The 13655-nt window shown below is 42.2% G+C and overlaps 1 non-coding gene across 1 annotated transcript; it reads left to right on the forward strand.

Moving 5' to 3' along the window:
* Positions 1-11629: 11629 nt before the first annotated feature.
* Positions 11630-11711, forward strand: BDB00DRAFT_t48. The gene has a single exon. It is a non-coding gene; the product is annotated as a tRNA-Ser (tRNA).
* Positions 11712-13655: the final 1944 nt, after the last annotated feature.

Below are 13655 nucleotides of genomic sequence, written 5' to 3' on the forward strand. Positions count from 1 at the left end.
TCTCACTGTATTTCATATTGTCTTTTATTTTTTACCTCTTTTCTTTTATTATCTATCCACAACCCACGTTTATCACAACAATTCATCATCAACTACGTACACCACATTTCCATCTTTAACTTCATATTTTTACAAGAACCTACTACATTCTGACATGTCCAACAACGCTGAACGTACTGACTTAAACTCTTCATCGCAAACTGCTTCTCGAGCTCCATTGGCCGGCCGTAGGGCTAATACCCTTACATTAAGATTTTTTGATACCTTTGATCAATTCAAGAATGGAAAGCGGATGTCGGACAGAAGTGCAAAATGCAAGGCTTGTCTTGAACGTAATCCACAAGGAGCAAAAAAGTTTAGCAACACAAAAAAGAAGACGTTGGAAAAGCATCTAAGGGGGTATGTTTTATTTTGTAGTCCAATAATCAAGTGCTGCTTTAAAAACGACAATCAGTGGGCACTAGAAGGTTGTTATTGTACAAACATATACATGTAGGAATGCCCTTATCTTTTGGATAAAGACAAGGCGGATCTTTGTCAAATGGAAGATATCGATCTAGGCGATGATATTTTTCCAGATGATTCTATTAGTCAAGCATCAAGTTACTCAGAGACATCGGTTCAAAGAAGAAGACTCAACCAAACCTCCATTGCTAAGTACGGTTCCTTTGAGAACCCAGATTGGTTGGCATTGTTCCATAGGAAACTTTTACTTGCCACCATTTCTGCTAATTTGCCCTTCCGTTGGATTGAGAATCCCAGAGTTCGTGATGTGTGTGTTCATTTGAATAGTCGTGTCCAGGTAATGCTTTAACTTTTTATACTCACTGAACGACTAAGCTTGAAAAAACTTTAACCTAACAGGAGTTTTTTTATCATCTTAGTTCAAACCTAATGGATTGCCATCTCGTAAATATCTCGGAAACGAAATCTTGAGCGCCATTGCCATAGAAGCAAATGCATCCATCATCGAGGAAGTCCAAAGATATCAAGGTGTGACCCTTACTTGCGATGGTTGGAAAAACGTATCCAAGGAGTCAATCCTAGGTGTGGTGCTTAACACGGCTAAGGGAAGCAGCGTGGTCTGGGATGCCAAGGATATATCTGGTGAGATCTCAGGAACTTTAGAGGTCAAGAGTAAGCTTGAAAGCTTGCTGTTTGATGCCGCCGAAAAGATCCCTGAAAACAATATCCAGGTGATCGCAGTCGTTACAAATTCGGCAAGTGCATATACTGCTGCTCGTTCACAATTGCGCCGCGTCCACCAACATATCGTTTGGCTTCCGTGTTTTGCCCATCAAATGAATCTTTGTATCGCAGACATGTTCAAGGCCTTTACTTCGCTGAAGGACTACGTAGCCCAAGCCGTCAAAGTTATTGAACCGTTCAACTGTTCCCCATATTTGACGCGAGAACTTAAAGATCATCAGACCAGTGCACCGCAACGACGTAGGGTTACCTTGCGACAACCTGCAAGTACCCAATAGAACAGCCATTTTGACGCTTTCAGAAGCTTGTGTAATACACAGATTGCATTGAAGGTACCCATTTTAATTCGTAGTAATCCACGGTCAACTCGAACTTAATGCAACAAGTTATTAATTAATAAATATCTTTAAGCAGCATACCGTCTTGTCCTTGAAAGAAACGATGGATACTCGCTTGCCACCTGAAGTACCAAACATTATCAAGGATGAAACTTTCTGGGTATATGTACAAGGATTGCAATCAAATGGTCCAGCCTTTTTCCACCAGCCTCGATTGTTTGCAAAGCGACCAAGCAAGGCTGTATCATATTGTTCATCAGTTTGCAAGTATCATCCCACACATCGTTGCAAACGACTGTGTTAAGATGTTACCGCAAGAACAGTTGGGTGCCTTTATCAGTCAATTGGAACGACGCTGGTATCAGCGGGAGCAGCCACTTTTGCTTCTGGCATTGTAACTAAACCCGAATTATCGTCTCAACAATATCAACACTTTCCCAGATCCTTTTCACGGAGACACCGAAAACCGAGGCGTATCTGTTCTCGAGATTCGCTAGTGGGCTGCGCGATACTTTTCTATGTGGACCGGACAAGAATCTCAGAGTATGATGGCGCAAATACAAAGGTACCATGAGCAAGAATACACATTCAGTGCAAATATGGTCAAGTAATTCCCGTCAATGGAGCGATATTGGGCTATGATGGAGCAAGCCAACCATGAGTGCAAGGATCTGGTGTTTGTGGCTCGCCGCATGCATTCAATTGGCGTTAACTCAGCTTCCTGTGAACGCCTGTTTAGCGATATGGGATTCATCCACAGCAATCGACGAAACAGACTTAGGTAGGAGAGGGTGCTCAAAATTGCATAAGTCCGAGCCATGCTAGGAAAAGAAGATGCGCACATGCGACGGATGCACACTGAAACACCCACGCCCACTGCTCGACCTATGTTACAGCGGATGGAAAGTAGTCAAAGTTTGTATATAGTGGGCAGCATGGACAACATGGACGAACAGGAGCCTGACGACGAAGACATGCATGAAGAAACCATAACTGGACATGTCGACGAGGAAAGTGCCGCTGTTTTGGCACCCAGATGGAACGTTTTGGTGAACGAATTGTTCGAAATGTTGGATGGAGAAGGTCAAGATTCTTACCAAGGCCAAGCGAGTGATGAAGTTCATCCAGCCGGAAATAAGAGATACAAGTGGAAGCTGGAATCGCTGTTTCTGCCTGGTTTGCCTCCACTAGAAAGCTTCGAATAATGTTTTGTTATAGTTTTTTTGATAAATATATATTCTTTATACTGTATTTCCGACATTTCCGATTTCCGATTTCCAACATTTATGACGGTCGGAAACTACACTGTCGATTACCGACGTCGGAAACCCAACGCTGGTTTTTACAAGTACAACATTTCAAAATGGAAGGCATACCAGCGTTACGCGATTTGATAGAGGACAACGATTTGATTTGCAAGATCGATTTGAAAGACGCATATACAGTGGTGCCGATCCATTCAGAGTCCCAGAAGTACTTGTCTTTCGAGCACAACAACTTGATCTATCAATACGCATCTTTACCATTTGGTGCTGCAATCTCACCTAGGGTATTCTCGAAAATGTTTCGTTACGCCATCGAACCATTGAGACGAGAAGGGATGCAATGTGTCTATTACTTAGACGATTGTGCTATATTAGCCAAAGCCAGTCAAGGAGATGCAAGAACACACCGACAGATTAATGGAGCATTTGACGAAGCTGGGTTTTATTATACAACCTCAATGTCCCGACATGTCACAGCAGGTCACCAGCAAAATTTGGGACCCGCAAGAAATAACACTTGTTTTCTGCCATCTACATGAGAAATAACAAGAGTTATTGCCGTGGTACGGGTCACAAAATAATAATATTACTCTCTGTCCTTTTGTTTCTGACACCGTTGCTATGCTACTACCTGTCATTGTCATGTGTTCCATTTTCAAATTCATCTATATTATACTTGCGATTTCGCCATTACAATAGTAAATCTAAAACATATGACAGAAAGATATTTTACAATAAGCGACGCTTCTTATCTTCTTCAAACAAAATATGTTTTATTTATTTCAAGTAAATAGTTTAAGTGGGTCTGCTGAACAAGTAGCAAAGGGAGAAAAGAGCTAAACATCTTAATATTTTGGAAAATCGTTGTCGCCTGTTTGTTAAGCTCGTTTAAGCTAAGTCCAAGAGCATTGCGCCTTTCTTCGCCCATTGCTGCTGCTGTCGTTTCCGAAATCCCTTTGGCAGAGGCAAATTGCTCGACCTCCTTAATGATCTTGATTCTGCGACTGAAGAACTTGCGATCGCTAATTCTCCATTTTGCACCCCAACGTTGTTCCAGTGTTCTCACTGCATAGCCTCCAGCAAGCCCAACCGACCACTCTACCCAAAGGTCAGTGACAGTCTTGATTCCCCGGCTCATCATGTAAAACGGTGGCTCACTCGTTGCATCAAGACCCAATGATTCAGAAGGTGCTGAACTCGGGATAGATAGTGCTGCTGTGTTGGCATTGGTGCTGCTGCTGCTGACGATGATGATGATGATGGCCAATTGATGCTTAGGTTTACCGTCGCACGGCCGGATACGAGGTCAGAAAGGTTCTTCGTCATATATTCCATCTGCATTTGCATTGCATCTAACCGCGAAACCAATTCATTGTTCATCGTGCTCATGCGTTGCTCAAGGTGAGGTACGGCACGTTGCAAGAGCAGATCTGTAGGGGTGGCATCTTCTTGGATGGATCGTTGAAGATCTCTAATAGTCAAAATAGTAACAACAATAAGTACCATATTGATGATCATCTTGTGCACTTTTTAAAATCAATACTTACTCTTTGAACTGGATGTATAGCGGCTCTCTGAATATATGATTGAGAAAAATTGGATGATGCGGATACTTTTCTTGCATAAGCACAGCGTCTTGAAGAAACGTAACGCGCAGAACACCTAAGAGACGCAGAAACCCGGCGGCTGCCACTTGATCAGGTCGAATTGTTTCCAGCCTGTATTCGACACGAGGAATAATCTTTTTACGGAATTCTTGAGGAGGGTCAACGGCAGCACGAGGCAGAAAGAAGTGACCCTGTTGAGCAGGAAAGCCGGCCAAGACACGCATGACTTCACGAGGAAGACTTGTCAAGTAAGCACCATTCATCGTAGTGTTGTTCCATCTGCCTAATCTTCTTATCTGCGCCTCGTCGGCAGTATCCAAATCTGCCATCTTGCATGAGGATCCACGGGCGGCATGTGTCTTCTTGGAGGAGACAATGTTACATTTGGCAAACGCCTCGTCGATTGCTCGAAGTTGCTGCTGATATGAGATTTCGGTGGTGTTGGTGGCGGAAGGAGAGGTGCTCTTGAGCAAGCGGATATCATACCAATCTTAGTTATGAGTGAAGACGGGGAATGGTTCGTTTTCGACATGCCAACACCAGAAAAAATAAAAAGAAAGAGCTATGAAGGGGCATATCTCGACGCGAGTGTTCCGGATGCAGGCGACAAGTTCTAGACGACCGTGCTTGTTTGTCTTTCCTTGCTTGATAAACATCATGAGGGAATGGCATTCGGACGGGCCTTCACGCTCCAATTCGACACTGTGCATATCGGGTAAGGTAGCCTTCCGTGCCGACTCGCTTCGCAAGAAACAATAGTGAGAAAGCAAAAATGCGAGAGCATTGCGCAAGTGAGACCCTTCGTTCTTGGCTATGTAGTAATCGACAACGTCAGCAATCTGATCGGTGGTCGTATATCCATCGATCAATGTTCCAAGTGCACGTTCGTCGTAATTTTCACGTCGTTGGCTTTCTTCGCGGATTTGGACGAGGTCGATAAGCTCCTTGACAGCGCTACTTGGATGAGGATGACTATTGACAAACGAACGAACTTGTTGCTGATATAAATCGATGATGGCGGCAACGTAGCTCATGAAAGTGGAAGCTTTGATTTTCTTGAGCTGGGTTGGTTCTTTGCCCTTGCGACGAGCACCACGGTTCATAACCTATTAATTGAGATTGTATAAGCTAAGAAGCAGTACAGCAAAACTATGAATTTGAAGTCGCACATTTCATAATTACTGTACATACCTCTTCTTTGAGAAACAAATGGAGCTTGTCGCCATAAACAGTATAACGAGTTTTTGTAGGCAAATGTGGCATCATTCTATCGCACCATTGACGGTATTCCGTTTGCTTGTTGACATAGGTTTTCTTCGTGTTGGCTGGGCGTGCTTCGAGTGCTTCACGGTGCGTTTCATTCATAGATTCACGCATAGCCATTTGCGAGGCCTGATACGTAGAGGAGCTGGCAGTGGTGTTGAGAGACATAATTGACAAAGATGTGTTAGAAAAAAGTGTAGAGCTTGAAAAGTTGGAATTGTATTGCAAATAAATAAAGGCAACATTTTTGAGAATAGTCAACGGTCTTTTATTTATATCATTTGTGATAGCAAAAAAACATTGATGCTCATCTAATTGAGAATGAGTCAATGTACGTGTTATTGCATTGTTACTGCTACGCTCGTTGAGTCTAAGGATGTGTGTCATGTCAAAGGCATATGCAAAATGATTCATAGCAGTGACCTAGCGGGTACTCAAATTTTTTCTACAATGCAATTATTGTGTGTAAGGTCACAATTTGGCTGGTGACTCAGTTTTGTGACCCAAGCCAGTCCCCGAAGATAACTCCTTATTATACAACCTCAATGTCCCGACATGTCACAGCAGGTCACCAGCAAAATTTGGGACCCGCAAGAAATAACACTTGTTTTCTGCCATCTACATGAGAAATAACAAGAGTTATTGCCGTGGTACGGGTCACAAAATAATAATATTACTCTCTGTCCTTTTGTTTCTGACACCGTTGCTATGCTACTACCTGTCATTGTCATGTGTTCCATTTTCAAATTCATCTATATTATACTTGCGATTTCGCCATTACAATAGTAAATCTAAAACATATGACAGAAAGATATTTTACAATAAGCGACGCTTCTTATCTTCTTCAAACAAAATATGTTTTATTTATTTCAAGTAAATAGTTTAAGTGGGTCTGCTGAACAAGTAGCAAAGGGAGAAAAGAGCTAAACATCTTAATATTTTGGAAAATCGTTGTCGCCTGTTTGTTAAGCTCGTTTAAGCTAAGTCCAAGAGCATTGCGCCTTTCTTCGCCCATTGCTGCTGCTGTCGTTTCCGAAATCCCTTTGGCAGAGGCAAATTGCTCGACCTCCTTAATGATCTTGATTCTGCGACTGAAGAACTTGCGATCGCTAATTCTCCATTTTGCACCCCAACGTTGTTCCAGTGTTCTCACTGCATAGCCTCCAGCAAGCCCAACCGACCACTCTACCCAAAGGTCAGTGACAGTCTTGATTCCCCGGCTCATCATGTAAAACGGTGGCTCACTCGTTGCATCAAGACCCAATGATTCAGAAGGTGCTGAACTCGGGATAGATAGTGCTGCTGTGTTGGCATTGGTGCTGCTGCTGCTGACGATGATGATGATGATGGCCAATTGATGCTTAGGTTTACCGTCGCACGGCCGGATACGAGGTCAGAAAGGTTCTTCGTCATATATTCCATCTGCATTTGCATTGCATCTAACCGCGAAACCAATTCATTGTTCATCGTGCTCATGCGTTGCTCAAGGTGAGGTACGGCACGTTGCAAGAGCAGATCTGTAGGGGTGGCATCTTCTTGGATGGATCGTTGAAGATCTCTAATAGTCAAAATAGTAACAACAATAAGTACCATATTGATGATCATCTTGTGCACTTTTTAAAATCAATACTTACTCTTTGAACTGGATGTATAGCGGCTCTCTGAATATATGATTGAGAAAAATTGGATGATGCGGATACTTTTCTTGCATAAGCACAGCGTCTTGAAGAAACGTAACGCGCAGAACACCTAAGAGACGCAGAAACCCGGCGGCTGCCACTTGATCAGGTCGAATTGTTTCCAGCCTGTATTCGACACGAGGAATAATCTTTTTACGGAATTCTTGAGGAGGGTCAACGGCAGCACGAGGCAGAAAGAAGTGACCCTGTTGAGCAGGAAAGCCGGCCAAGACACGCATGACTTCACGAGGAAGACTTGTCAAGTAAGCACCATTCATCGTAGTGTTGTTCCATCTGCCTAATCTTCTTATCTGCGCCTCGTCGGCAGTATCCAAATCTGCCATCTTGCATGAGGATCCACGGGCGGCATGTGTCTTCTTGGAGGAGACAATGTTACATTTGGCAAACGCCTCGTCGATTGCTCGAAGTTGCTGCTGATATGAGATTTCGGTGGTGTTGGTGGCGGAAGGAGAGGTGCTCTTGAGCAAGCGGATATCATACCAATCTTAGTTATGAGTGAAGACGGGGAATGGTTCGTTTTCGACATGCCAACACCAGAAAAAATAAAAAGAAAGAGCTATGAAGGGGCATATCTCGACGCGAGTGTTCCGGATGCAGGCGACAAGTTCTAGACGACCGTGCTTGTTTGTCTTTCCTTGCTTGATAAACATCATGAGGGAATGGCATTCGGACGGGCCTTCACGCTCCAATTCGACACTGTGCATATCGGGTAAGGTAGCCTTCCGTGCCGACTCGCTTCGCAAGAAACAATAGTGAGAAAGCAAAAATGCGAGAGCATTGCGCAAGTGAGACCCTTCGTTCTTGGCTATGTAGTAATCGACAACGTCAGCAATCTGATCGGTGGTCGTATATCCATCGATCAATGTTCCAAGTGCACGTTCGTCGTAATTTTCACGTCGTTGGCTTTCTTCGCGGATTTGGACGAGGTCGATAAGCTCCTTGACAGCGCTACTTGGATGAGGATGACTATTGACAAACGAACGAACTTGTTGCTGATATAAATCGATGATGGCGGCAACGTAGCTCATGAAAGTGGAAGCTTTGATTTTCTTGAGCTGGGTTGGTTCTTTGCCCTTGCGACGAGCACCACGGTTCATAACCTATTAATTGAGATTGTATAAGCTAAGAAGCAGTACAGCAAAACTATGAATTTGAAGTCGCACATTTCATAATTACTGTACATACCTCTTCTTTGAGAAACAAATGGAGCTTGTCGCCATAAACAGTATAACGAGTTTTTGTAGGCAAATGTGGCATCATTCTATCGCACCATTGACGGTATTCCGTTTGCTTGTTGACATAGGTTTTCTTCGTGTTGGCTGGGCGTGCTTCGAGTGCTTCACGGTGCGTTTCATTCATAGATTCACGCATAGCCATTTGCGAGGCCTGATACGTAGAGGAGCTGGCAGTGGTGTTGAGAGACATAATTGACAAAGATGTGTTAGAAAAAAGTGTAGAGCTTGAAAAGTTGGAATTGTATTGCAAATAAATAAAGGCAACATTTTTGAGAATAGTCAACGGTCTTTTATTTATATCATTTGTGATAGCAAAAAAACATTGATGCTCATCTAATTGAGAATGAGTCAATGTACGTGTTATTGCATTGTTACTGCTACGCTCGTTGAGTCTAAGGATGTGTGTCATGTCAAAGGCATATGCAAAATGATTCATAGCAGTGACCTAGCGGGTACTCAAATTTTTTCTACAATGCAATTATTGTGTGTAAGGTCACAATTTGGCTGGTGACTCAGTTTTGTGACCCAAGCCAGTCCCCGAAGATAACTCCTTATTATCAATTGGAAGAAGAGCGACATCAAACCCAAGACGGTCCAAGAATTCTTGGGTTTCCAGTTCAACACCACTACAGGCATCATCAAGGTACCACAAGACAAGATGAAAAAACTGATGAAATGCATCAAACAAGTCCAAGATCAGACATTCTCCTGCCACTGGGTGGCAGGCATGCTAGGAAAGATGACAGCGATGCTTCCAGCAATAGGCGACGCACTATTACATATCCACCATATTCAGTGAGATCTGACAAAGATTCTACACAAGAGCAGGCAGAACTGGGAAGCAGCATGTCCGTTGTCATGGTTAGCCAAGGAGGATCTAACCTGGTGGCAAAACATAGCAGAAAGCCGGAATGGATTACCAATTCAAAAGAGCACCCGAGCGACCTCCAGACGCAACAATACATGTCGACGCATCACTATCTGGCTAGGGCGTGGCATCCAAACTAGGAGAATATGTGGGGTATTGGCGGACAGCAGACCAAGCGGAATCAATAAACGTAAGAGAATTTTCGGTCATCAAGATTGCACTAGAAATACATGCCAAGACTTGCATGGACAAGACATTGTATATACACACAGGCAACATCACAGCTTTAAGCAAGCAAACAGGGAGGCACAGCGTCAGAAAAACTACAACAGCTAGCATTACAAATCCAAGACTTATGTATCCGTTATAACCTGACAGTCAAGTATTTTCATATACCCAGAGTCAAGAACGCGACAGCGGATCGTTTAAGCAGAAGGTCCAAGCCAATATACGAATAGACATTATCACAGATGAAGTTCAACCAGATTCAGCAGTAGTGGGGACCTCTCAAGATAGATGCTTTCGTGGCGTGGCACAACCACAGACTAGCGAATTATTGGACCCTCCATCCAGACGGGAAGGCAATGGCGATAGATGCCTTCCAACAACGATGGCCCAGCAAGGGTCTGTATTTACATCCACCTTAGCGACTGATCCCTAAGGTTATACACAAGTTCAAGAAGGATCAGGTATATCAAGCAGTACTAGTGACACCAATGTAGCAGACACAGTATTGGTGGCTGATGATCCTACAACACACACGAGAACCGCTGATACTCTTCCAGATCAACAAGAATATAACACTGACCGCATGGAGATTATGGTGCGTGCGTGGAAGGCACAAGGTGTGAATTTGAAGATAGCTGAATATTTGGCGAGGGCGACTTGTAGTTCAACAAGGCTTGCTTACAATTGTTATCGGCTACGATATGCAAGATAGTGTACCTGCCAAGAACCGCCTATAGACCCAGAAGGTTATAATCTAAAAGCATTGTCCGAATTTCTAGTAGAACATGGAAGTCTGTCTTATGACTACCTTAATGGCATAAGGTCAGCAGTTGCGTCAGTCTACAAGGCGACACACCCATGGAAACTACCCATTGCAGAACATCAGCTTATCAAGTAGTTTTTTGCCAGTAAGAAACGAGCCACGTATAAGCTACTAAATGTTAGTCAAGAGATTTGGGATATTCAGTTGGTACTAGACAAATTGCGGTCATGGGGACCATCTATAGTATTACCACTGGATAAACTATAAAGGAAATCGATAATGTTACTTTGTTTGGCGACTCTTTGGTGTACAAGATCGGATATAGGAAGACTCAAGAAGAAAGACGTTACGTTACACTACAAGGGTGTTCGATGCACGGGCATTATATTAATAGTCTGGGAACCGAAGGAATTGCAAAGCAAGGTATCTCGGTTGGGAACAATTGACGATCAAGAGATGTGCCCAGTGTAGACGTTAGAAATGTGGCTCCAAAAATCGATAACACTCCGCGACAAGCTGCCTGTAGATCACACATTGCTCTTAGTGAATATTCAAAAAACACTATAATCGATTAGTCTAATAACAGTAGCCAATTGGGTGAAGGAGATAATGCGCGAGTCCAGCATGCATACGTCTATCTTCAAGGCCCATTCAACCAGATCGGCAGCTAGCACAAAAGCGGTCAAACGAGGAATTCCAGTAGAACTCGTCAAGGAACATGGGCATTAGAGTACATGTAGTTCAACTTTTAGATCTTACTATAATCGTCCTCGAAATCAACATGATCGAGGTAGACAGTTTACAACAAGCATTTTTTCGTATATGGACAACAATACTACCACATCAGAGGATGAAGCGGAGGCAACAAGGACTGGGTTAGGAATGAAGACCAATACGACAGTTGCCGTAGAGGAATCCGAAGATGTGGTGGGTGCCCGCCTATAGTACCAACGTCTTGCTTGGCCCTTCCCTTAATTACAAACACGAAAAAATTGTTTAACTCAGCTTAGAAAGAACTAGATTGTATCAGAATAGAGGAAAAAACTTTTATATATAATTGCTGAAGAGCTATTACCACCACATCTTTGGATTTCGGATCCTCTACGGCAACTGCTGTAGTGTTGTACATTTACATTTTGTCCTGACATTAGCGGTCACTTTGGCGGAGTGGTTAACGCGGTGCCCTGCTAAGGCATTGTCCTTTGGACGCGCAGGTTCGAATCCTGCAGGTGACGATTTGCTTTGTATTTCTGACACAGCTTTTTATATTTTTTGTCAAACTAAAAGCTGTCATGTGTCGTCGTTTTGTAAAATAGTATTGTCGAGTCGCTTTTCGGCAGGTGGATCCATAGCCAATAAGAAAGGATAAGAAAGAAGGGTTGTTAAAAGATACTTTTTATTACTTGTGATAGCATGGCTATTTATAACCTTTTTTCTAATAAAGTGCCTCAGCACTTGCCATATGATACAATGATACACCATGGGAAATCTCCGCAAAATTATATGGGGGATATATAGGGAAAATATAGGGAGAATATGGATATGGGAAAATATGGGGTCAAACACGATATTCCAGATTTTCCCCATATCCAATTTCTATATTTTCTCTATATAGTCTTTATATTCTAGCAGATGAAGTTTTTCAACACCCAATCAGATCACATTCATTTTGTACTTGGAACAATATAATTGGGTTGTAGCCATCTTTTTCCAGCGTCTGACTGGAGGAAGACCCCACAATCTGTTAGAAAAGAAGCTTTTTCAATAGCCCTTGTTTTAGAAGCATTGCCCTCTGATTTATTGTTTCATTCAACATGTACTCTTTTTATTTGTCATTATTTTAGATCATTATCCTCTTATTGGTTGTTTCATTGTGAATGCAATCATTTTATTTGTCTTTCTATTATTCGTTATTCAATGTGAAGGTGATCTTCATATTTGCTTATGGATTTATATATAGACGATTTTATTGGAATATTATGAGCCAAACTGGCAAAACGTTCACAGTTGCTACACTATTTTCTACAGCTATACGCGCTCTATGTTCTTGCTATAAACCAGCGCCATCTTCGTAAGCAACAATAGTAGACATACGCAGTAAAATACCCAGTTTGAAAGCAGTAATAAAATTCCCCAGCAGTGCTCCAAATAGCCTCGTGGTCATATCATAAGTATACAATGTAGGTACTTTCGTTAAACTAAAGCAAAAAAAAAAGAGCTGTAGCAGTAACAGCATTGTTCATAGATAGCTAAGAGTTAATGTTTCGTCATTCCCTAACCCATTCAGCCATACCTTTATTCGAAATACATCTATCTATGCCAGTGAAAGTAGCGGAAAATATATACATAAGGCTCATTCATAGCTGAGGCAGCTTTACCCAATATCACACTTGTTATAGAAGCAAGAAAGTCCCTCGTAAGGATTGTAAGTATGAGAAGCTGCCCAATTATGAGCAAAAACCAATATGTAGATATTCAATGGCACAAACATGAGCAGCCACAGTGCACATTACCTTATATTTGTGCTTACCGAATTTTGATATAGAGTATAGATGTACAAGAGAGGGATGAAAAAAATTTTCACCCCTGCTCTCCTTCTTACAGAAATCACCGCCAAATTGGAATGGCGATTGACATTCTCAAACACGATGTCAGAAATAAAATATCGCCCTACCATACAAATGACACTCAAACAAATCTTCAATTTTATATATCAACTATCTGATAAAACAGCAGCATAAATAACTGTAATAATGTATATATTTTAGTATGCAGTAGGCCTAGATGCAAATCGAACAGTATTTGATTAGCTGCAAGAACCTTGACCCTGTCAGAGCTCGTCCGTCGTCATCACATCAGTGTTTTTTTTCATTTTTTCTATTTCTATTTATTTTTATTTTTTTTTACTTATAAATATGTTTTAATTCCAGATCACTGTATTTTGCTTTTGCAAACGATTGGGTTGTACGCCCGAATGCGCTTAAGCTCAGTATGACTCCCGGTATGCATAGGTTCGAGACCTGTACTCACCACTTTTGTAGTTTTTTTTAGAGAAAGACCAAAATTTCCTTACACTTAGTTTTCTCTCCTTCTGTATACTCGAAAGATTACAGAGCTCTTCATTTTATCCTTCATTCACATATCCAAAGAATCTATGCTAAATACAAAAACTGGATCGA

Source organism: Zychaea mexicana (assembly GCF_025766255.1).
Source record: "Zychaea mexicana strain RSA 1403 chromosome Unknown BDB00scaffold_29, whole genome shotgun sequence".
Taxonomy (NCBI): Eukaryota; Fungi; Mucoromycota; class Mucoromycetes; order Mucorales; family Lichtheimiaceae; genus Zychaea; species Zychaea mexicana.